The sequence below is a fragment of the Bombus bifarius genome, unplaced genomic scaffold, assembly GCF_011952205.1.
Source record: "Bombus bifarius isolate JDL3187 unplaced genomic scaffold, Bbif_JDL3187 scf7180000008006, whole genome shotgun sequence".
Lineage (NCBI taxonomy): Eukaryota > Metazoa > Arthropoda > Insecta > Hymenoptera > Apidae > Bombus > Bombus bifarius.
This window is the reverse complement of record NW_022884384.1, coordinates 1597771-1621967: the sequence shown is the minus strand read 5'-3', so window position 1 is coordinate 1621967 and position 24197 is coordinate 1597771. Positions and strand designations below refer to the sequence as shown.

The 24197-nt window shown below is 40.3% G+C and overlaps 1 protein-coding gene across 4 annotated transcripts in view; it reads right to left on the bottom strand.

Moving 5' to 3' along the window:
• The window catches only part of LOC117206435 (LIM/homeobox protein Lhx3-like), a 57482-nt gene that overhangs the window by 19959 nt on the left and 13326 nt on the right, over positions 1–24197 (bottom strand). The window lies entirely within an intron of this gene.

The window sequence follows — 24197 nt, the reverse complement described above, 5'->3', positions numbered from 1 at the left end:
GTTCCGATTGTTGGATTATTTGCAGCTTTAGCCTCTTAAACGCGAACCTGATTTTTCGCTACGTTTTCAAACGTTAATCCGACAATTTATTTATATTTATTACGATTTGTCCGGACCGTGCCAAGATGCCAAGTGGACGTCAGATGGAACGTCTAAATAAAAGAAGCGACGTTTTCTGTGTTATCGGGTAGAGTTCACTGGCTGAATGGCCTATATTATTTGATTTATTATTTGATTATTTCTCAAGGTGTTATTTAATAACCAACGATAAATGCAGTTGGTATAAACAATCGTGTGCTATACTTTGAGGGAATGACGCGGCTCGTTTCAACCCCACCCTACTCGGTTAATTTCGTAATTAAGCTGTGTAATTACCGTAATTGTTCCCGTTGCTATATTTCTCCAGCATGATTTTACAGCTTTAGCGACGCTTATTAGATGAAATATTGCTTTCAATTAACAATTATAATTTTCTGTAAATAATCTGAATTATCTGGATGTTTGTTCGTTGCATGTACGCGCGTAATTTAACTCAGCAAGTTCAGGATTTCTTAATTCTATTTCCCTTCGCTGTAAGTTCTTTTTTGGACGAAACCGATATACGTACGCAAAAGCGATAATTTACTGTTTCAAGGAGGAGAACGCGATTAAGCAAAGTGACGAGAACCGGTCGAAACTAACTCTTACGGGAGATGTTCTACGAATTTCCATTCCACGTGTTGTGCCGTGCAATTTGTAAACAAACATACCTATACACTTGTATGTTCGTACAGGATAGAAAAGGAGAATAGGGAAAAATCGTGGCGCAGATCAAGCATCGTTGAGATAAGTATCGACAGAGAGAGGGAGCGATCGTGGCTGGCAATAAAATAAATCCAACGTGCCTAACCAACGACATTAATAAATCCAATATCTTCCGACCGATAAAACGGCAACCGAGCCGTCGAATTCGTTTCCTACCCTTCTGGCCGATGCTGGCCTGGCAAACAGTTGGTCCGCATGACGAAAAATCATCGGGAATTGTGCAAACACGTATAAAATGTGCACAATGTGTCCGCGGGGCCGGCTAATATGCGAATGGTTCATCGTGCCTCGGAGAACCCTCGATAAAAAGCCCACGGTCCTCTTCTTCCCTTCTTTACGTGGGGTGAACCTCTGGAGAAAAACGCGAGTCACTTTAACAGGCTTTATCGGTGATTACGAGATTGACAAATGATATTGATTCGGTCTCCACGCAAGTATTATATATATGGCGATTTTTCGTACGAACGATCTCGTTGTTAGACTTTGACGAATTATTGGAAAGAAATGATACAAAATCGATGTAATTAAAAAGCAAGCGTGAACTTCAATAGCGAACAAACATCCAGTCTGTCGCTCGTTGGTAATAAAATCGTATCGGTGCACTCGTTTAAAGTTAACCCCTTAACTTATTAACGATTTACGTCTAAGAATTTTGGGCCGAAGCTATTATGTATTATATTATACAGGGTAATTGGTAACTGGTGGTACAAGCGGAAAGGGGGTGATTCTACGCGAAAAAAGAAGTCGAAAATATAGAATAAAAATTTTTCGTTTGGGGCTTTGTTTTCGAGAAAATCGACTTTGAATTTTCGCTCGGTACGCGTGCATTTTACCGCGTCTCGTTATAACGGATCTCACTGTAGTTCGTTGTCTCGATGGAAAAATAAAAAAAAAAAAAATTAAAAAAAAATCTTTATTCTATATTTTCGACTTCTTTTTTCGCTTGTATCACCAGTTACCAACCACCCTGTATATTATATTTGACACGATCATCGTACTACGGGCTGTGCCCGTAATATTTACGTTTGGTCCGATCATCTACCACGGGCTGTGCCCGTAATCGTAGGTCAAGGGGTTAAGTTGCAAATTACGTTATAAAATTTATTCTGCAGCGTAAAGTTATAAATCTTCCATACGATACAGGTTCGATTTTGAACCTACGATGTATTTGTTTCTTTAATATTTAATTCCGTTTATCTATATTTGAATTATAATCCGATATACGCGTAAAGTCTCGCGTAAACAAGGTTGACGATCTTCCAATTTCGGCGAACGTGGCTTATCGTTAGAAACGACGGATTACACAGCGATCAAGGAAGATCGTTCGTTAAATTATCGCACGAACGCAGAATGTAGATAGCTACGCATGGGTGAAACAGGCGCCACGCAAGTAAGTGTGCCAAATGGGCTTCTCCACGAGGATGGATGATGGTCCTATGCTTAAATTATTTATGCGCACCGCCCATTGCGTGTCCTGCATATCTACGCGTTGGCTTAGGCATATGGGGACATTAGCTACCCCATTAACCATTTTATCCGAGTATTCTTTCTATCCTAGAATCTGCCTCGGTCGAGAATGACCCATGACGGAACAGTCACCGATCAAAATGTAACTGCACGTGATTAATGTTCGTCGCTTTGACGATAAACGTCAAAGGAATATCGAGGTGAACGCGTAAAAATTATTTACGCGTATAAATAAACGTGCGAAGAAAATGTAGCAAATTCGTAAATGTTTTCTCATACGCGTATTCGATCAAGTTAATTCATTTCGCTGTTACTCGTTACTTTACAGTTTATGATATTTATATTTTGTCGTTTGTCGTTGCTTACCAAATAACAATATATACGTTTGTTATATTTGTTTCTAAAAATATACTTACAGTTTTGAGGAAATAAGCAGAATTACAAAGGAATCTTTCGAGTACGTACGTTTTGTATTTTCAATAACGTCGAAGCAATTATATCAACTATCTAGACACGTGCAAGATACGCCAGATCGATGCATCGACGATCCATTTTCATATTTACACACGTGGCAAACTTAAACTTGACGCTAAGGTTTAAAAGATAACGCTTGTACCGTCGCTTTTCCTCGCTCTTCCATTTACGCAGTCCAATGCCATACCTCAATATCATCTACAGTTCGCTGTATTTCCTCTGTCGTACCTGCTACACTCGCGCATCAACGCAACATTCGCGTTAAAATTTCTCGCCAAAGCCGGATATCTTCGCTGGAAACGTATTGGAAACGGATGACCAAGGTCGTAATCCTCGCGATAGCTGTCGCGTATTCTCCGTAATCGATAATCGTTTCTATCACGTCACCCACTCGTGCCCTCTTAGCCTACTTGCTTCGAGCGTTCCACGTGTGACCGCACACCCTTGTCTCGAAGGGTGTCGCGTTACACGCACACACGTCATATAGGATACAGTATGTAGCCACGTAACGCCGCTCCGCGCCGGCTGGTACATGTATCAGGGGGGTTAGAACATTTAGCGAGTACATTAAGGAAATTGCGTGGACTCTTCGCACCGCTCCCTGTCACAGTCGGGTCGCTTTCGCATTCTTCCGTATTAACCGCACGCGCGAGGGGACCGAATAAGGGTTGCCTCTTTCCAACCGACACGGAAAGCTCTCGTGCATACGCGCCACCTCGTTTCTAGATGGACGACTGGATCTCTGTCCACTCCCTGTGATCCGCAGAACCGAGAAAGATGCGCGGTCACGTGTACCTATCGTCGCAGGTACTTTGCCAGTTGCCATATCTCGCTTTATGCAGTGCGCAAACAATTAACGTAAAAGGTCTTGGAACAGTTTCCTTAGAAAAAGCAAATTCGATTAAAAATGACGCAAAACGTAGCGTATACTCGTATAGGAAAAATTGTGGAAAATACAACGCGACGTAATTTCGCGATTTACGTACGACGATGCGAAATCGCGATGTGTTTTTAACGAGTAGAAGACGAGTTTAAAGGAGAAAGGACGAACGCGCGGAGGATGGTCTGGATACTGGAAGAAATTCAGAGACAAAACGGGTAACGCAAAAGGTACGCAGCGACGAGCAACGACGAAGCTAAACGCGAGAAAGTTTACAGCCGCGAAAGCAAACGGGTATGCGGAACAAAGGAACAAAAGACGATAAACAGGGACGGGGAATAAAAATTCGACGAGAAATAGAAGAGAGACACAGAAGCGTCTCGTAGGGAGGGACGTGTGCCGGCAGACCTTGATGGGACAAGTAGGGTCAAGCGAAATAAAGCAAAACTACCGGGATAGGGGCGTTAAGGGGACTATATACGTCTCTGGCCGAGGAGGGAAGACGATTTTAATCTACTATCGGTCGACTGGGTAAAACTGGCTTCTCGTTACACGCTTGTTTAGAAGAGACGAGCTCTAAATTGATTCTCCACGATTGTTTCCACTTTTGCGATACCGATAAACCGCGCTGATCGAGATATTGTAATAAACGCGGTAAACGGTTTTATTACTTGGAGAAACAATTAATAAATAGATAATTTCTCACTGGGTATCCCGCCTCGTTAGGCAATTCGCAACGTCTAACGTTAGTAAGAAAATATCGTGCAATTTGAAGTAGAATTTTTGTTACATCATCTACAGTTTTGTAATTAAATATAGTCACGCAATAACGGAACCGGAAAGGAAATACAGATGTCTTTGACGTCAGGCTGCTTCCCTTTTTCTTCCCGAGATCGACGAACAATCCGGTACCGTGATTTTCATACAAAGCGCAACGTTACGGGTTTTTAAACACAGATATTATTTCCGGGAAAGGTCGAATCGCCGGAAATCAAAGGGCCGCTAGGTGGACGACGCAGAGACCACGTTATTAATATTTTTTTCGTTTGCTTCAGCGAGCACAGCTGCCGTTGCTCTATATTTTCTTTTACTCGCTCGCGTTACGATTTTTAATAGGAGGGCTTCTAATGAAAACCTATTCTGGGCTGTTCCTTTGACGTCGCGTATTAGGGGGGTGGTTGCGTCGAAAGCACCCCTGTGGAACGCGTTTTCGATCAAATTCTTTCGCCACGCTGACGCGATCATCGAAAGAACAACAAACCGGTAATTTGAGTTTTTGACCGTTTTTGTATTTAAAAATCATTCGCGGGAAATACGATGGGTCACGTTTTCGGCTTTTTATAAGTAAGTTTAGCATTAAAACCATTTTTAGTAGCGGAATCTCTTTTCAGAAATAATCTTACTTAAACATTGATTTATATATTGTCAGCTTATTTGTAATTGACACCTTAATCGTAAGAATTTATATGTAAATTTATAGACTCGTGATACGTTTTCCAGGTACGTGATCCGTTGGACAACGAAAAATATTACACCTTTGTTCTTTAGATTTTTATTTTGTTTATTTACTATATAACAATATACGTACAGGGTGGCTTAGCTGAATGGGATCACCTAAATGTTTGCTTTATTTATTGTTGTAGGAAGAACTTCTCGGTACAAAGTTACGCTATTTCAGGCGTCACGTGTAAGAGTTGGACTTTTTCTCAGATTTTTTTTTTTTTTTAAGAGATTTCATGGTCGTCGGTATTAAATGCTATCTTTAAATAGCTATCTTTAAATTTTTAGACGCGTGTTAAATTGTTTCGTTCGATCCAATATGTGTATATATATAGTTATATACGTAGTTACAAAATTTTCTAACTTTATTACTTTTCGAAAGATTGCGCCTTTGAATCTAATAACGCGAACGGACTGTTTACATCGTCGCAAGTAGTTTTTATTTCGATATTCCGAATTATTCGCGGAAATTTCAACCATTTTTACGACTGTATAATCATTTTGCTCCTTGCTATTGACACACAGGTATCAATCAACGAAATTGCCATTCATCATTTTCCATTAAAACGATTGCTTAGTTGTTTGTATATTGTAGTTATTATTATATCAATTATCAAGATCGATAGTTGCCGATAAGCGGTGTCGTATAATTAATATCGTTCCTATTATTCCCATCGTTCCTGTTATTTGGTATAACCATAACGAGGAAATATTTATCGGGTTATATAAAAATAGAAAAATATCTTCTTGTCCAAAAAGTATCGGTATTCGATTGTTGTACGACTTTCGTATAATATTTCCACTCTTTAACGCGTCTTCTCCCTTAAACACGTTAGAACTCGATAACGAACCATTGACTTTTCGCGGTGAAAGGGTTAAGGGAAGTGTAACCGATACGCTATGTACAGTAGTACGAGATCCTGGAAGCCAACGGTGTCGAACCAAGTAACAAGATACTTGCGCAATTCATTGACTCGTGGAATCATTCGGAACGTTGCGTGGCGTCGCGTCGTTCAACTATAATACTTCTGACGGGAAGCACGAAGGATACTAATTGTAAGGAAAGGGAGAACAGTGAAAGGCTTCGCCATCTGTCTATCGACACGTGCCAAGTTTCATTAAATACAGCCAATTCACGATTGCTTAAATTCGCGTTAGAAACGAAATAGTCATACTATCGCTCAATAATATCCGGACGTTTGTTTAGCTTCGTAATAAAAATTCAGCTTGTAACGCAAATTCACTTTTAAACGCCAATATTTAACGATAAAACTGACATTTGCGATTGACTCGGCTCGCGTAATTATCGCGTTGTTTGACAAATCGCTTGTTTTTGGATTTCTTAACTCCCAATTCAATGGATAGAAAGACTCGCGACGTTAATGCGAACAGCGCTGTTTATATAAATGATAAATATATTTAGTAATAGTAAAATAGTAAAATATGCCATTGCTGTGTTTCTTTTCTAGGTAAGTTTTAGTTTGACTATTCCATAAGAAGATTAGTCGTCGATCAATCGTTGATTCGAATCGTGTTAGTTTGGTATTGTTTTTAAAAGTACCGCCGACCGCAAGAAGATCATTGGAACGATACCATAATCGTTGCTTATCGCGTTATACAGTAATACATAACGTTCAGAATATTTCTTTCGAAACGTTTCTAGACGTTTTCTTTGACGGTTTTCCAAACCGATAGAAGGCACATTGACGTTTATTTAAATTGGTGATCTTGTACGGAAGTTGTAATTTGCTCGGAACCGATGAAACATCAATGACTAGCTAGAAAGCAGCTGCTTGGAAACAACTATCAAAGTAGTTGAAGTTTCAGCTGCTCGTACTGTTCATTCAGAAAGGGTATATAAACACTCCAATTTTTAATTTGCACCATCGTACAACCACCGATCAACTGCATTCGCTGTACTAACTATATCAGATTCAAGAGATGCTTGCATACTATTATATTTCCATAGATAATCGCGTAATTAACTATTCACTTTCCGATATCAAAGTTTCGTTATCTCCTGAAATGTACAGCTCGATGTTAATACAGCTTTTATAGCTTTAATAACACAGCGATAATTAAGTAACGTGCAATTTAAAATAGACGAACATACGAATATGTATGCGCATCTATTCTTCCTGCAGTCGTAACTTACGAGAGATCGGAAAAGATTAACGGAAAGTTACGTCTCTGCTGTCTAAGCGAACGATCTACGTAACAATTTCTACCTCTTCGTTGCCTTCGTTATCGAGTACACTGTTTAATCGTAAATAGAAATTTCCAACGTTGGCCGTTTTCCAATATCCTGGCTTCCTTTTATCAGACCATCTCTAAAGCGTCCTTTCGAAGACTAATCTTCACCGGAGCCGGTTTCCGTTGGTTTCGACCAAGCCTCCGTCCTCGATTCTCACATTATATCACCAGGGTGTCCCTGGAGATGTAACAAGCCGAGCGAATTCACGGGGGAGTTATGGGAACGGCACTGCAAACACCAAACCCAAGAGTATCCGATGTACTCGCTAGCATATTGCAGGAGGCGCCCGTAGGGCTTACCGTGCTAGAAGTCGACAACGAACGACAGTCTCACGGAGAAATATCGTTGGAGAGAGGGAGATATACTAGCTTGGGAATAGAAGACGAGAGAAAGAGACAGAGAGAATACGTGGATCCACTTATGGGGCAGCGTGCAAGTGTTACGACCTGCTATTGTGTTCACGGTCGTTGTTCATGGCTGTTCTTATTGCACACTTGACACGTTATACGATGGCACCCATGGGCACCGTAGGGAGTTTTGGCGATTTGCCTTCTCACGGTGAAGATCGAAAAAAATATCGATGCTCCGTAGCGGGATACCATGAGAATTTTTAATTCCATCGATCGTGGACACGATGCAGCTCCGCGCTGCGAGACCACTCTGATGGTATACTTTGTACGATTTATAGGTTTAGACAAGGACGGTTTTGGCGTCCAGATTGACGCGTTCGACCCTTAAGAGTCGTTCTCATACACCCACATACTTTCCATTCCATGTACTTGTATCGTACGCGTATCGCGTACTTAATTTTGTCGGAATTTCCAGCTAACGCGACGACTGTTCTGACGATTTCCAGCGGGGATAGAAAAACTGCAGCGACGATGGATCTTCGATAAAATTGCGTTCCGAGGTTCGAAAATCGCGCGGCCACGTCGATGAAAAATTTCCAAAGAAGATTCCGGTCCCTCTGTGAGAAAAAGTTAGGCAGTCTCGAGTTCTCTGGCCGAACGTGTGTCAATCCATCGAACGTGGATTATCGGATGACAGAAGGATAACAACTCTTGTAAATGGATTAAACACCGCCCGTGCGAACTGTGCGAATTATCGAAGATCGATACGCTAAGCTACGCTCGACCTGGATTTTCGTTTAGCTTTAAGCAGCAGGAGCTACGGCGCGTTCGAAGATCGGGCAAGTTAACCAACGTTGAAGGATTCTATGGCAAAGACAGAGTGCTTGGCAGGACATCGTGGATAGAACGTATCGAGGAATTGTACGGAAGTTTGGAAAGGCTGCAACTGAACAGAGAGAGGTTCGTCGATAATCGATGAGGAAATAATTCCCCCCATAAAGAATTTGTTATTAATTAAACGATATTAAAAAACTTTACAGAGTGTGGTATGATCGTGATGTTTGCAAACCAAACCCATTCTATGTCCCACTGGGCGTTGGAATTACGATAAATATTATTATTGCTAAAAAGATAAACGATATAATACTAGTATTTAATCGATAATTAACAACTAAAATTTAGCAGACGTTGATCAGTACGCAGAACGAAACGCAGCAATCCTACAAGTTGGGATCGTAATTTTCCAGAAGATTTCCAGTTTTCCACAAGGTTAGTGCACGGAATAGCAGGAGCGAGATTTTTCTACGACAAAGTTACGCGGCGTAGCGCAATCGCATGCCACGGTAATCATCAGGGTTGTGCAACAGCGAGTTTCACGGTTTCCATGGGAGAGAGAGTACGTATGGGAAGAGGCTCCGCTCCGTTCGAGGGTGTAGAACTCTGGAAACGAAACGGCGGCAAATCCCCCGGGAAATCAGAGAGGCACGGGACTTGGCCCATCTACGTACTACCGGATGGATCGCCTTGGCTGTGCATTCCGAGGATACGTTCTCGGTTTACGAGCGTTGACATTAGCTGCGTTTTCGTTATTTGTCGCAAAGCAACGAGCAGTTGTTTAAATTTAAGAGGGACGATTCAACGATCGATGGGCATCGATGGGCGTCGATTGGCGATCGAATCTTAAGCCGAACGAAACGCACGTGAAACGAGAGGAAAAGCGGCGTTGATCTATAGCTATCTGTGGCGTTTATTTTATAATTTCACTTTTATTCACACTTTCGTCGTACATACGTACATACGTAATTCTCTGAAAGTAATTTCAGTTGTTTAAAATACGTAAACTAAAAATAAGACGGCGTGTTATATCGTCGTCGATAAGTTTAATGAAACTTATTTGCAATTCGATATACACGCATACCCGATGCTTCTTGCGACCGTATTTATCTTCAATATCGCGTTACGATCGAAATGATACGATACTGGCTATTATTCGCTGCGAGAGTATTATACAAATTAGCTAATTAAGTGTATAATTTCATTTTAAAATCTGAAATACGATCGACTTTTGCGTTATTTTTATTCAAAGCCATGCGTCGAAATGAAGATTACCGTTGCAAATTTTATTTAACCAGTGTATACACGTATATATTTCACGATGATTGGATAGAAGCAATTCGTTCGATTTGTTTGCGTCATTATCCACTGATTCGAATCGAAGTCACGTATGCGACACGCGTGAAGTTACACACAACTTGATAAAATCTTCTTTTATTGGCGCGTAAATTTTGGCCCAATGAAAAGAGTTGTTCGTAATATTTAATCCTTAACCATATTTGTAAACTGCAAATATCGTAACAATTTTAAATTACTTGCATCGCTTTGCGGATGATTTGTACATCTACATATACGCAATATATTTTCTCAAAATAATCGTAGAAAGAAAATTCTACAAGCTGCTTCCAACTAAATTTTGAATCGACGATTCGCAAAAATTGTCGTCGCTTCAAATTTGATCGATTCCTAAATTATTTACTAAAAATCATTTCATAGCCGCGTGTTTCTGTTGAACACGAATAGTCTTGTACAGACACCTACACAGGCATTTGGACAGGACACTTACACAGGTCATACTCGCTACTGTATAGAGAGCGGGGTTGAAAATCTTTTAAGCGACCATGGGTCACTGAGTACAGTCAGTCTGAGAGTAACTGTCCAACTGTCAACAATCCATAAATTTTTTATCCGCACACTTTCTTAATTATACCATATCGCTCGCTTATATTTTAAATACATTTGGTTCTGTAATTCCGTTTAATAAATATCACCTAACGTTATTTCAACATAAACATCGTGTCTTCCACAGATTATTTATCTTGACTTTAAGATTAAATTCTAACAGTTTCGTGAATTCGAAAAATGCTCGAACCCAACTATCTGTTAGGATAATGATAAAATTCGGATTTACGAAAAAGAAGCACAGTCCACGCGTTGAAGTCTCCATCAAAAATACATAAATGTCCATAGGTTCGTGACAAGCGAATGGTATGACTCGTGTCACGTGCGTGACATTTATCAACGTCGGATCCTTCAAAGGACCAAAGGACCTGCTTTATCTCTACCTTTTTCCAAAGTCCCCTCTGGCTCTCCTCGGATGCACGCACTTGAATCGGCACGTGACAGGATAATTGCGTCCATTGATGTCTCTCGATCGATAACGCTTGATAAATCTATCGAACAGGTTGCGGACACGGATCGACAGCAGGTGATTTGAACGATCGTTTCGCATTGTTCGTTTAACCTTCGCTAAATGAAGCGATTTCGAACGACCGAGCAGAGAGTAACGATCGTTCAGTTTGTGGTTTAACGCGACGTTTGCGTATATTTTCGAGAATCTTTGAAGCGTAACAAAGTAGCAATCTTACCTCAAATTAATTTAAATTCGCTCCAAAAGATTATTTAGAAGATCGTAAATTAGTAGAGCAATTGGAAAATGACAATGCTCTAAATTCTATATAAGTAACTTTTCGTTGTGTTCTCATTCGTGTAGCTAATAAAATATTCAAGAAATCGACGCGATTACAAATAATAGAAGAAAAAGGCTTAACTTTAACATTCTTCCATAAAACGTTGATTTCTGAAAACGCAGGAAGAAATGTTTGACGTCCCTACCGTGTAAATACATTTAATTTCATTGCTAAAAAAGGAACGTTCAACTTTCAACAATTTGGCTTTCGTAAACTTGTAATAATTTTCAATTTTACTATATTAGATATTTGTTTCCTCATCGAGAAGATAATAGACACGTTTGCGGTAAAAATTGCCAGTTCTTTCGTCACGAAAATTTCAATTCGTATCTCTAGACGTAAGTTTACTAAGGTTTTTTATTTACATTATTACCAGGTAAGATCGCTTAATGCTTTCATCGAGATTAGATTCGGTGAAATTATTTTCAAAGAAATATTCCTCCGTCGCGGTAGGTTTCAATTTTACCATCCAGGGGTTCCACTTTTTACGCCGCAACAACCTTCTTTACGATTCTCGATGGTTTCACGAAGAAAGGGTCAAACGTTCTCGCTTTCCTCGGTTCCAGTGAAAAGCTATGAAAACAAGATCGAATTAAACCCTTGCTCGCGTCTCATGCATAAACTTTAATCAGAGAATTTTTCTGCTTCCAACGATAATCGTTTCGCCGGATGCCCCTGTTGGTCTTAATTATTCCGGCTACGGTAAAATGCAGTAATTAAGGGAACGTCCAAGTTTTCCCGAGGGATACCGCAGTCGGATGAAATCCAGATCATTCCCTTTAACCCCCAGGGATACGGAATCCCACGATCAAGAAGCTCGTGCCAATTTTTTGATCTTATCGGTGGCCGCAGGACAGATTCGAAATTGATTATGAAAATAGTCGCTTTTTCCAAGGGTAGATCGTTATCGATTATACTCGTGGAACTATCATCAAATTGATTTTAGCAAATTGTCATTGCTGAGATTTCGATCGATAATATTCTTTCGGCTACACAAAGTGTTTCAGGTAGATCGGACAATGCGTCAGAACGGAAGACAAAGTTTTACATTTAATTAATCGTTTATGTTTGCGAAGCTGTAACAAACGAAGCCGCGACTAACGAAGAAAGGATTTAGTTCTTCGATCGGGTATCTGGTCGGCTAGTTTTCCAAGCTTGGATTCGCGCAACCACGTCCTGAATGTGGCTGCACGGGCCTGCCTATTATGCTAGTTCATCGCTTGGCAGGTTGAGTAATCAAGCGTAATGCTTTCGTGTTTCGAGCACGCTCTATTTGCACCACGCATGATAGCCAACGCTAATAACGTCCCATGAGGACCTAATGTCGAGCCTCGTTCCGCTTATAATCCAAACTGTGCGTGCGCGTCCGCAACTTTTCGTTTTCCTTCCTACGCTACACACGTTTCAGTCGTTAAGTTATATTTTCTTCTTTTCGTTCTTGCAACCTTTTTAAATACCTTCCTGCGAAGAGTATCAGAATTTGTCTACTTTGTCGCACTTGCACGCGTATCGTTAGTATCAGAGAGTACAGAATAAACGTACTTTGCGGATTATTTGCAAATAAATCGTAGCTTTCAGGAAAGATACGAATAGTATGTAAATAGATGATTCGAGTTGATATTTTTAGATTTTTAGAAGGATTTTACTAAACATCTCGAAAGAGAGTCGTACATCTTATCTATTTGTAACGAACAATAGGCTTAACGATGTTTTGCAAAAGCGTAAGTACTTTTTCTGTCGCCTAATGTAAGAATATCTTTAATCGAACGCTTAATCTTTCGCTAAAGGTTACTAAAAAAATGTTTGGCAAGGGAAAGATATTGTGCGTATCTATTTATTTTCATTAAATCATATACGCGTAAATGTAACATATTTATCGTGTTACAATACGCTGTAAATTGCTAGCTCTGATGTTAACATCCAGGATTTTTCCTTGAATTTGCGAACGTAACAAAAATCCGAAACTGTAAATTTATGGTAAAAAAACGAAGCATCGTTTATATTCGACAAGGTAATATATCGTTTAAGAAAATAATTAATTTTCAAGATTTATTGAAAGTAATTCAGGTAGGTAAGCGTACTTTAGTTGAATATTCACCGTTAATTATCGCCTTGAAATTGGTCCATAAAATTTCATAAAGATTAAGGGTAACACCGTTCAACGAAAATAGTTTCGAAGCCTGCATAATTAAGCAAATAGCGAATGCCAGACCCTTTTAGCTTCGACGAGTATCGTTAAACTTACCAAAACGTGGAGTACAATTATTAATGGACCCATAATGTTTGGCGTTCGTGACGCTAGTGGGATTTTAACAAAGTCCTGTCAAATAACAGGAATTTTTCAACTAATTGCCTGATATGAAATTTATAAAATATAAAATAGTACTATAAAAAAATATTTCGAAAAATAATTCGGGAGGATAAATTTATCGATACTTTTCCTATTTTCTCATGTCCAGTTTTTCGTACAATTCTCAAACACGATACACTGCCATTTTATAAATGCACGTTCCAACGTTTCTATTTTCTAAAAACCTCCGATATAAAGATATACTTAAACACGTACAGGCTACATTTAGGTCATCTCTCTAATAAAGCTGTACCGTACGTAAATTTCCATAAGCGTATCATGCTACGTGATATACGTCGCTACAGCGGCTACTAAAAAATGCGCTATAAATCATGAATTACGATTCATTATTATAATTACACGTGAGTGGCACGCGTACATGCTCTTATCGGACAACCGATGGCCGATCTACGTGTAACGCGACTCTTTAGCGCATTTTATAAATAAACAGGGACGCGCGAATATCGCGTGACTTTTATTCTACACGAGCTTCTACTATACGAGTTTCTACGTGGAAGAATACATATTTCGCACGTGCTGCGTAATTTGCACAGGGAAGTGAAATATGTACGATATATCTAGTACGAAGGTTGAAATTTTTAGGTTTTCCTCTTATCTTCTACGTTCTACGTGAATCGAATCACGCAAGACCGCTATATTTCTTTCTCTAATGAAAATCGTGAATGTTTGCGACAGATCGTAACGCTAATTATCAATTGAATTCCAATACAGCTTTCAGGTTTTAATCGTATATTAATCAATGAAACGAGCGTAACGGAAAAATCGAATATTATAATACTAATCGGTATGAAGATATCGTTGAGAATCGAGAATCCTAAAAAACGATGACACAAAATTAATAAATTCGCGGAAAGCGAGCAGTTCGGTACCCAACTAGGAGAAGTGCGTGGTCTGTTTAAAATAAAAATTGTCCGATTCAGGGAAGAGATTTTCCGACGGTTCTCTTCCCTCGGAACTCACTATTCTTTCTTACTGCTACTAATCCAGTACTATTACGTGTATTTCAAGTTTCTCCTGAGAATCTATCTACCTATTGCATGTAATGTAAATTATGTAATTCGTAATATTATACGATTATCGTAGAAAGAAGTAAAATATCTCCTTTTCCCAGAAATTCGTGGTTTCTTCTCTGCGTTACTACCACGGGTATCGTTTCTCTTCAAACAACCGGTCGATGTCTCTGTCAGAAAATACCAACCCCGATACGTCAACTCGACCGAACAAACACACATTTGTAGGCTGGTAGGTACAAAAGTCACTGGCATCTCTCGTCTCCTAGATTCTAATCAAGGGCTGCGTGTACCTATTAGGGGCAGTCATTGTGCGTGGGTGTACCGTGAATACGAGCAACAGGGGAGAGAGAAAGAGCGTGCCTCTCCCCTTGGCGTCGTAACGCTCCGACGAAAAGCATAGGGGATGACTTACTACCCGGCGAGAACGTCACTTGTCACGTCCGATTATGTGTGATTCCCTTATTTCCAGGTTGCAGATACCGCGATCCACCGCGCGTAGCAGCGTGTTTTTCTGCAAAGTACGCCAGACACCCTCTTTGCTCCGATTTTCTAGCATCGACGTAGCTGCGACTATCTAAACGCGCTCGCCTGTTCCGCGTCTGCGCCGCCATTCTTCTCTGTTTCTGTAATTGCCCTTTTGAGGGGTGGCTCTCATTGTTCGCGCTGAGAACCAATGCGAATAATGCCGAGAAACGCAGTCGCTGATCAACAGAAGCTTTACTTCGATAGAAACGAACGATCCAGTTAAAATCGCACAGATCGTGAAATCTTTCGCCGAACTCGTTTCGTTCTATCGAATCGATCGGATCGATGTTACGCCTAGTGTCGAATATACCGACTGTTTACAGTTTAATGCTTCGAACGAGATAATAATTCTTCGTTACGATTTTACAACGATTTCTCTGGATTACTTGAGTTCTCGTAAGCGTGCCGATACTTATGAACGTCCAGAAAACAAGCAGAGAATCCCTTGGACTAACGATTTATTCATCTTGGAACCTCGTCGAAGCAAGAAGAAGAAAAAGAAGAAGAAGCAGGCCAAGAGCCGAACATAAAAACGTGCGCAACCCCTGTGTGGGCTTCCAGAAGTTATCGGGCTACTTCCGAACGTTAAATGTTATATCCACTATCTTCCAGATCGTGCATCTGTCGCGTATTTCGGTGAATCACTCCGTTCATGGACGGTGGGCGCTGCTCTACATTATGGCTTCTACAGTCCACGGGTGTTCCGGGATATTGCGTTCCCGTTATAGACTTCGTAGTACACGATGGTCAGCTGCGGAAGCGCTCGTGCCACGGGTGAAACCATAAGGCCTGCAATTATGGGGTTTGCGGTTGCCCCGTGATGATTTGTTAGGACGATGCCTGTAATTAACGGGATGACTTTCAACTCCGTCTCGGCTTCTGCACGGTCGAAATCTTCTCGCGTGATTTTCTTTCCACGGCTGCCTTCGTTTACTTTTAACGAGGCGATCTTTCGTTCTTTGATTTCTTTCTAGAACGAGTTATCGAGTTACGTAGTTTTAAACCTTGTCCTCCATTAACATCGCTGTAACGACTTTGATAATGTAAGAACGTTTATTTGGCTTTCTTTCTAATTATAAAAGAAAGAAAACAAAAAGAATTGGAAAAGAATAAGTCGATCTATCGTCTTTATCTATTCGAAACATCATTTTCCGTTTTAAAATGCTTTGTTGTAAAGGAATACAATGGATCAATGATATCAGAAAATTCTTAGAGTATAGAGACGTTGTATGTGATAAAATAAGAAATAAATACCTATGGTATAAAGATACAGTTTTATTTATTTTAGAGGCTATTTTTTCCAGTTTATCAGACTTAGAAAATGTATGCTGAAGAATAAAACGTTTGTACCAGGAACGAAGTTGATAAAATTACTGATACAAGATTATCTATGGAAGAATTATCGATGTCAAGATATGGTAGACGTTGGATGTCTTCCGAGCTCTAGTTTTGTAAGTTCCTTCGATTCCTACTTCTTCCATCGTATCGGATTCACCTGTTTCGCTTTCCTCTTGAGGTTTTCCTTTTTCTCCTTACTTCGTTTATATCGCCTCCAAGGAAAATATAAAACGTTAAAAATCTAACAAAATTTAATAACGGTAATATCTACACGTGCGTATAACAAATAAAAGTATTCATCGTTGATCGTTGAAATATTTTTAGAATTCAGATTTGCCGGTGTAACGTATGCCAATTAAGATCCAAGTAATTTTTCTAAGCAGCATCTAATAATAATATTGAAAATAACAAAACAACATCCAATATTTATAGCGATATAATACACAAAAATGTTCGTTCATGACATATTCCATCCTTCCAGTGGTACGTTATTTCGTCTCCGCTAAAATATCACTTTTCGTTAAAAAGCAAATGGAAAACAACGACATCCGACGCATTTGATATTGCCAAAAAATCGCGAAACAAAAGGACACGTGCAGCTCATGTGCTGCGTCTCTTAAAATTATGCAACACGTATGCGAAATATGTCGCTATACGCGTATCAACACAGCGGAATAGTTGATATCACGTATATATAACTTCAAATACCTCTGCACGCTCGTTCGTTCGTTCTCGTATTTTATGTAAAATGGAAACATCGTGCAAATATTGCGTTCCACGTCCATTACCACTCACAAGTATCCAAACGTTTCCTTACTTTCGACAGGATGTGATTTCATTGGTCAGATGGGTGATTAAAAAATCAAAAATAAATTTACCTTGTCCTCGTACAGTACGTTTCTCGCGTCTAAACGAGATTTATACCGATCAACCGGCCGAAAAAATTGTCGACCGCGAAAAATGTTCGATTGTTTGTTTTAATTAATCAGGCCGATATTAATTTGCATGTCGCGTAATTTTGTTTACCAAAAGCGCTGGTACGCGGAGTCGACAATCGATACGAAGCACCGGGGGAGCCCCGGGAGAGTCGCGATGTGTATTTTCAGAAGCACACCCTCGTCTGAAAAGTTTTGTTTGCATGCGCTGCCTTTCATCGGGGATATTTACCGTTTGATCTTATTATTTCATTCGTCTAAATTTAAACACTTGAACGTGCCCGTGCCCTATCGACGCCCCTGTGGCCACAAGGCTGATAATTGAATTGGAGAAGCTCCGAGGAACGTTCGATTCCGCTTGGCGAGTTTCCTCTTAAATCCCAATATCTCCCTCGTTTTTTCTCAGCTGTTTTCTGTTTCACCAGTTCCTCGGATGACACTGCCGATATTGTCGCGTTTGCTATTGTCGTACGCTTGATAACCTGTACATTACGTATTCTACGTACATACGAGATAATTCATCGAACAACGAGAATCGTACGACTTTTCGTTCGACGTATTTTCGTCTGAAACGCAAGTAAGCAATAGGATCTTATAGTTCGGTAAGTTCGAGTTTACGTATTTCATTCCCGTGAAATATTTATATCGAAACTAAACTTTTGCTAGTTTTCGTTAACCTCTAGCTTGAAACTATCCCAGAACTAAAAGCTAAATGACATTTACGGGTAATCGGGAAAATGCGCAAGAGCATCGTAAGCGCGTTCTCAGACGAATCGAGCGAGGAAAAGCGAGCTAAGCCGCAGGAAAGTAAACCGATTCGTTAACCACGCTATAGTCACGCCGGTGTAAGCCAAGCCAAACATTGACATGTTCAATCATTTCGATCTCTCCACCTACCATCGCTTGACGAGCCCACGAGCCCCGTGCGCCACACGCGCTCAAAGACCAACAGGAAAGAGAAAGAAGACGACAGAGGTGGAAGAGAGAAGAGAACAGAAGCGTTCGCCATCTGGCGTCGAGGAAGGGCCCCGCCATCAAGGGGTAGAAATTGAAATGAAAACAGGAGAGTCCACCCCCGGTTTTGTCTCCTGTGCTCTCGTCAATGAGGGCTATTAGGGGACGATATGTTTTTCTTCTTTCACAGATTTCTACTCGATGCGTTGACTTTCGACTTGTCAGCAGGACATACGATATACGTAAGTAGGTACTTGTCTTTTGTATCGATGCATCGTGAATTCGTCTGGACTCGGCGGTCGCCTATAGGCTTCTATCTGCTTAGATTTAAAATCGTGGAAAAGGGTTGAGAGAAAAACAAATTGATATCCGTGTCGATTACTCGCATCGTATTACAAATTGTCGTTATTCCAGTAGAATCGAACGATAGATTCGTCTGTTTTTTTTTTTTTTTAGAAAGCAAAAAACGAGTACGTTTCTTTCATTCTCATCTCGTAACGTTATCAGCGTTCGTTCGATTAATTGTCTTTATAACGTCGCGTCCGACGTATCAATCGACAGTGGTATCGTTCGACGGGTGGTCGAGTAATCCGCTTTGGATTATTATTAACGCAACAATGACTGGAAGCTCGAGAAATTCTGTTCGAGAAAAAAAGAAATGAAAAGCTCACGGGGCTTCGTGCATGCATGAATAGAATGCAAAAGTATGCTTACATAGCTACTATTTCCTCCCTGTTGCCAGTGGAAAGCCTACGTCTAATTGCGATATAGAAGCGATCGAGTAAAAGCTAAAAACGCGCGATTACGATATTACGTCGGTCGAATTTTCATTTCCTCGGTTCCTTTGTTAAAACCCGAAACTTTTACGATAGCAAAGATTTTAATTTTGACGTACGGTAGATTCATAAATATTAGGTGATCCCATAAGTTCGTGTCGTTTTTCGAGCGGTTATATATGTTATTTTTTTTAAACACCTATGAATCGTTGTCTTAGGTATTTTCAGAACATTCGACATCTCTCGAACTGTCAAACTTCGTGATTTTTCAACAAGATCCCGAATTTTATTTTCGTCTGTCCGAGGAGCACGCCCGGAGCGTTCCTCGTCTTCTAAACAGAAATTCCCAGCACTAAAACGTTGGAATCACTTCCTACGGGTGCGAGATGAAAGCGCATTTTCTCCGTAAACAGCACGTATGTTTTTCGTGGCAATTGTTACAAAACTTCCTTTCCGAAATTCATATAACACGAGATGTCGAAAATGGATGCGCATTTCACTCGTGATTTTTTACCGTTACAAGTCACTGTGTTCGCTATATTACGATCCCATACCCACGAAAATCTGCTCTAGCCTGTTCTCGATCAGCTAAGCTCGAGTGCATCGATCCCTTATCGCCGTATGTTTATAAATCGACACATGAAACGTATACGCAAAAGTCGGCACGAACTTATGGGATCACCTGATACCTATGTAGTCAAAAACCTGAAACATTTCATCGATCGAAAGAAGAGGAGGGAAAAAGGAAAAGCAGCATGGGAGATCGAAAGATAGAAAAACGGAAAAAGGACGAGATAAGAGAACTTTCTCGCTGAAAAATACCGCTATTGTAGAAAAACACGAACAGAACACGAGTCAGGGCATTGGAAAAACTTTTAACGATCGATAAATTAGACTGTGGCCTAAGGATTGGAATAATTCGTGGAAATAAACAGCGGTAACTTGGGCGGCTTTATCCAGTCGCAGAACGCGCTGTTGCGAACATATAATAGAAGAGCGGCGATTCATCACGGTCACCGATTCGCGGTTTTGTCACTGACTATTGTGGACAGAAACAGTTTTGCGCGACAATACTCGCCCTGCCACACCTACGTACACGACGAATACGAGCGACAACGAATGCCGGCGCGGCGTTTCCAGAGGAATGCCTCACGGGTGTCCATGGCATGCATTGCAAATTGCAGGTAGATTTATGGGCGAATCGGGACGTCCCGTAGCCCAGTTCCCATGCTTCTACCGCGTAATCGTCCGTGAAGATCTGTTTTTCCGTAAATAGTCCCTCTAGTAACGTCATTCGCTTCTTTTTTTTTCTTTTTTGCTTTTTTTTCACATTCTTACCGCCTTTCGTTCGTTCCTTTACGATATGTATAAAATTTCCTTTTTTTTTTTTTTTGAAATTCATGAAAAACCGACGATAAATCTTAGTCGATAATGCGTCGTTTTACTGCTATCTAGATTGGAAATATCGAAGACACTTGAAATAATTCACACAGGTATGGCCTATTTTGTACGGACAAGATCGTGTGCTAATATTTGGCAAATCGGTTTAATATATTTATGAATGATGTGAAAGTGTTCGTTAAAGATTATTTATCTTCTGTCTTGAAGTACATATATCGATTTGTTATTTCTCTTTGATAAAATTTTCCAAAGATATAAAGACGTGCATTTAAATTCATTGGATTATATGATAGAGATATAGATTCGATAATCGGATTGAAACCGATACTGGTCGCATGCTTTTATAATACGCTTTCGCTTTATGGATTTTCCTTTATGGTTTTTCATATTTTGCGAGTGTAAACGATTCGACATTGTAGAGAACAACGAGTGACAAGATGTGGATCGCAGATTGATTTTTCTTTTATAATCCTAAGATTTCGCATAATCCTAAGATTTCGAATAGAATAATCCAGAGATTTTTATCTCGTACAATTTTATTTATTTTATTATCGAACCTGTTTCCAATCCTATGAAAGTACCTATCGCTACTGGCAATTTATGATTCGTTAGTCGTTCACTAACATTTCACTAACGATATCCTTATCTAAACCGATCTTTGCCTGATTACAATCGACTTCTTCAAAGTAAAATTTCCTTTTAATATTTCCATTTCCCATTCATCGCAATCGTCGTACGTCTTTGGTAAAAAGTTGTTTCGCTCGACAACATACGAAATTCTAATTTGTGTGAGAATTCAGTCGTCGTCTTGGCCGAGACAAGCACGCTCGTTTCATATGGTACAGGCTTGAACCAGTCAGTCGATCATTTGGGCGGAAAAAGGAAACGCCCATGGCTTTACCGCGGAGTGAATGGTCCGCAGAAGAGGCGTTAAATGCAACAAAACCATGACATCCGGTGGACACGGGTCGACACGTGACCCGTTCAATGCTCTTAAGCCGACCACTCCACGAAGACAGCCAGGACGTTTGTTCGAAACGTTGTTTAGCAGCTAAGGCGCTTTGTGCGCCAGTTTTTACCTTGCCTCTGCTACAATGCTCTTTAATTTCTATGTTTGACAACTGCGATTGTTAACCATCCATTGCGAGCCATTTCCACCGTGTTTTCAAACTGACTTTTCGATGGCTCGAATCGAAAAGGCTCTTTGTTCGCGCTCTAATCGTTTGCCACGATGCGATTCTCTTCCTCTTACCTTTTATGAAAAATAGTTGTTTCAATCCTGTGTAAAATACAAGATATTCAACGGTTCCTTTAAAAGCTTTCTCACGAGATTATGTCGTAACAAAAACGACGCTTATATTCTTTCCGTCGTGTTCTTCTTTTCGTTTTATCTTCTAATCGTCCGAAGAGATATTATTTATCGTAATAACTTTTTTATTACTCAACCTAATACGTATTCTTCGTAACGAGTTCTTATTGCAAGGAGCAAAGATAGATATTAAAATTACCATTTTACCACCGTTTATTCGTAATCTTTCTATAGTAAAATAATAATTTCAATCTCGTTAGATTCGTTCGTTATCTCGGTAAAGAAATATCGGGATATTTGTTAAATGAAAAATGTTTGATCGTTGAAAACTTATAAAAGCGTTTCACCTGCATATTTCTTTGAGATTGCACGATTGCGAAAAGCAAGCAAGAACTAAATTAAACAGCCATTCCTTCCTCAAACTTGAAACGAGCTATGAATTACGAAACCGTATAAAAAACTCTGCTTTCAAATTATTTCTAGACGATACTCGAACGCGAAGGGGGCGTCTGAGAAAACAAGAAGCAAGCCCAAGTTGTAGATTCTCGTATTGTCGGGACGGTATAACGAAACCATTCTGGTCAGACGGTAGCGTAATACAAACTAGCCTTTCGGTTCTCCAAGTTTCAAGTCCGCGAACTCGCTCTTGTAAGACTGGCTCGTTGGTCCGCCTTCTTTCTATTTCGTGGTTCTCGTCTCTTCGTGCACACGGGACAGATTGTCAGACGGATAGATGAACAAATGGAAGGAGAAATAAAGCGGCGGCACAATTATCTTAATGGAGTTGTGGACACTGGTGAGCATTATCGATTCAACGCGTAAACGTCGCCACGCCACATTGCCTGTGCCATAATCCTTACACAACGAAGAAGCGAAAAAAATATTGTACTAAAAACTTTTCCCCTGTTCACCCACCAACTATCAATGCCGGTCGAGAGTTAACCGCTCTATATCTCGTACGAATGGCGGTAAAATACGAGCTATCCATCTAATTCGTAGATCGTAAATTTTGTAGATCGTCGTTCATCGAAGTTTCGTTGCACGTAAAGTTTCTGTCTCGTAGTTTCCTCTTTCCACGAGTTAGACGATAAATAATCAGATATACAACGATAAATTGGATTCAAAGATTCTATTCGCCAAATTCGTACCAATCTGAAACGTGTAGGCGCAAATATACAGGGTGGTTGGTAACTGTTGATACAAGCGGAAAGGAGGTGATTCTACGCGAAAAAAGAAGTCGAAAATATAGAATAACAATTTTTTTTCTTCAATTTTTCCATCGAGACAACGATCTACGGTGAGATCCGTTATAACGAGACGCGATAAAGTGCACGCGTACCGAGCGAAAATTCAAAGTCGATTTTCTCGAAAACAAAGCCTCGAACGACAAATTGTTATTCTATATTTTCGACTTCTTTTTTCGCGTAGAATCACTCCCTTTCAGCTTGTACCACCAGTTCCCAGCCACCCTGTATAACGCAAGTATAATTCCTCGTGAATCACTAAAATTCCATATCTGCAGGTGAGCACAGTGCGTTGCTTGTTTCATTAATTATTTTCTATTATCGTGTTGGTAAGCGTATTGGCAACGAGACCGATGTTCTTTCGTCTCGGTACAAAAGTGGCTTACAAAACGTTGGAATGAACAATCCACTCGTCCGAACCGCCACGTGAGCTGCACGTGCCAGGAGCGTGCCGGAACAACTGGTGCCCTGTCGTTTCTGCCACCATGTGCGTCAATGAACGTGCACTGTGCACGCGTGTGTAACACGCGTCTTCTTTTCGCGACGTAAGATCATCACCTCCTCTCTCGTACGCCTCGTTACCCTTTTCCTTGTTGTTACGACTTACGCGTTTTTATTCCGCGACTTTGTTGTTCGACTTGACGTTCGGGTAATAGAACCACATCGACGAAGCCAACTGAATAGAAAACAGGCGCGAATAGAATACGTATTTATTTCCTGCATCGGTTAAGCTCGCAGATAAAGATCTTACTTTCAAAAATTCACCGTCATAATGCCCGAAAACGTCGAATAAATCGTCATTGATGATCCTGAAGATATACGAAGGGTTGTAAGTAGACGTTGCACTAGAGGCACCCGCATTTTTCACGAGAACTACTGTGTCACTCGACTTTGAAACTCGGCACGATGGCCCCGGTTCAAATGATAAACAACTCGAAATGTAGCTCCTAATCGCACGTAACAATTCCATTGTAGCAACGAGTGCGACCAACTGCCGTGCTTAACACTATATCTTTGACGACATATGGGATAGAGTCGATGGCATTCTAGTACTTAATGTTTCGTGCTTGTACCTTGT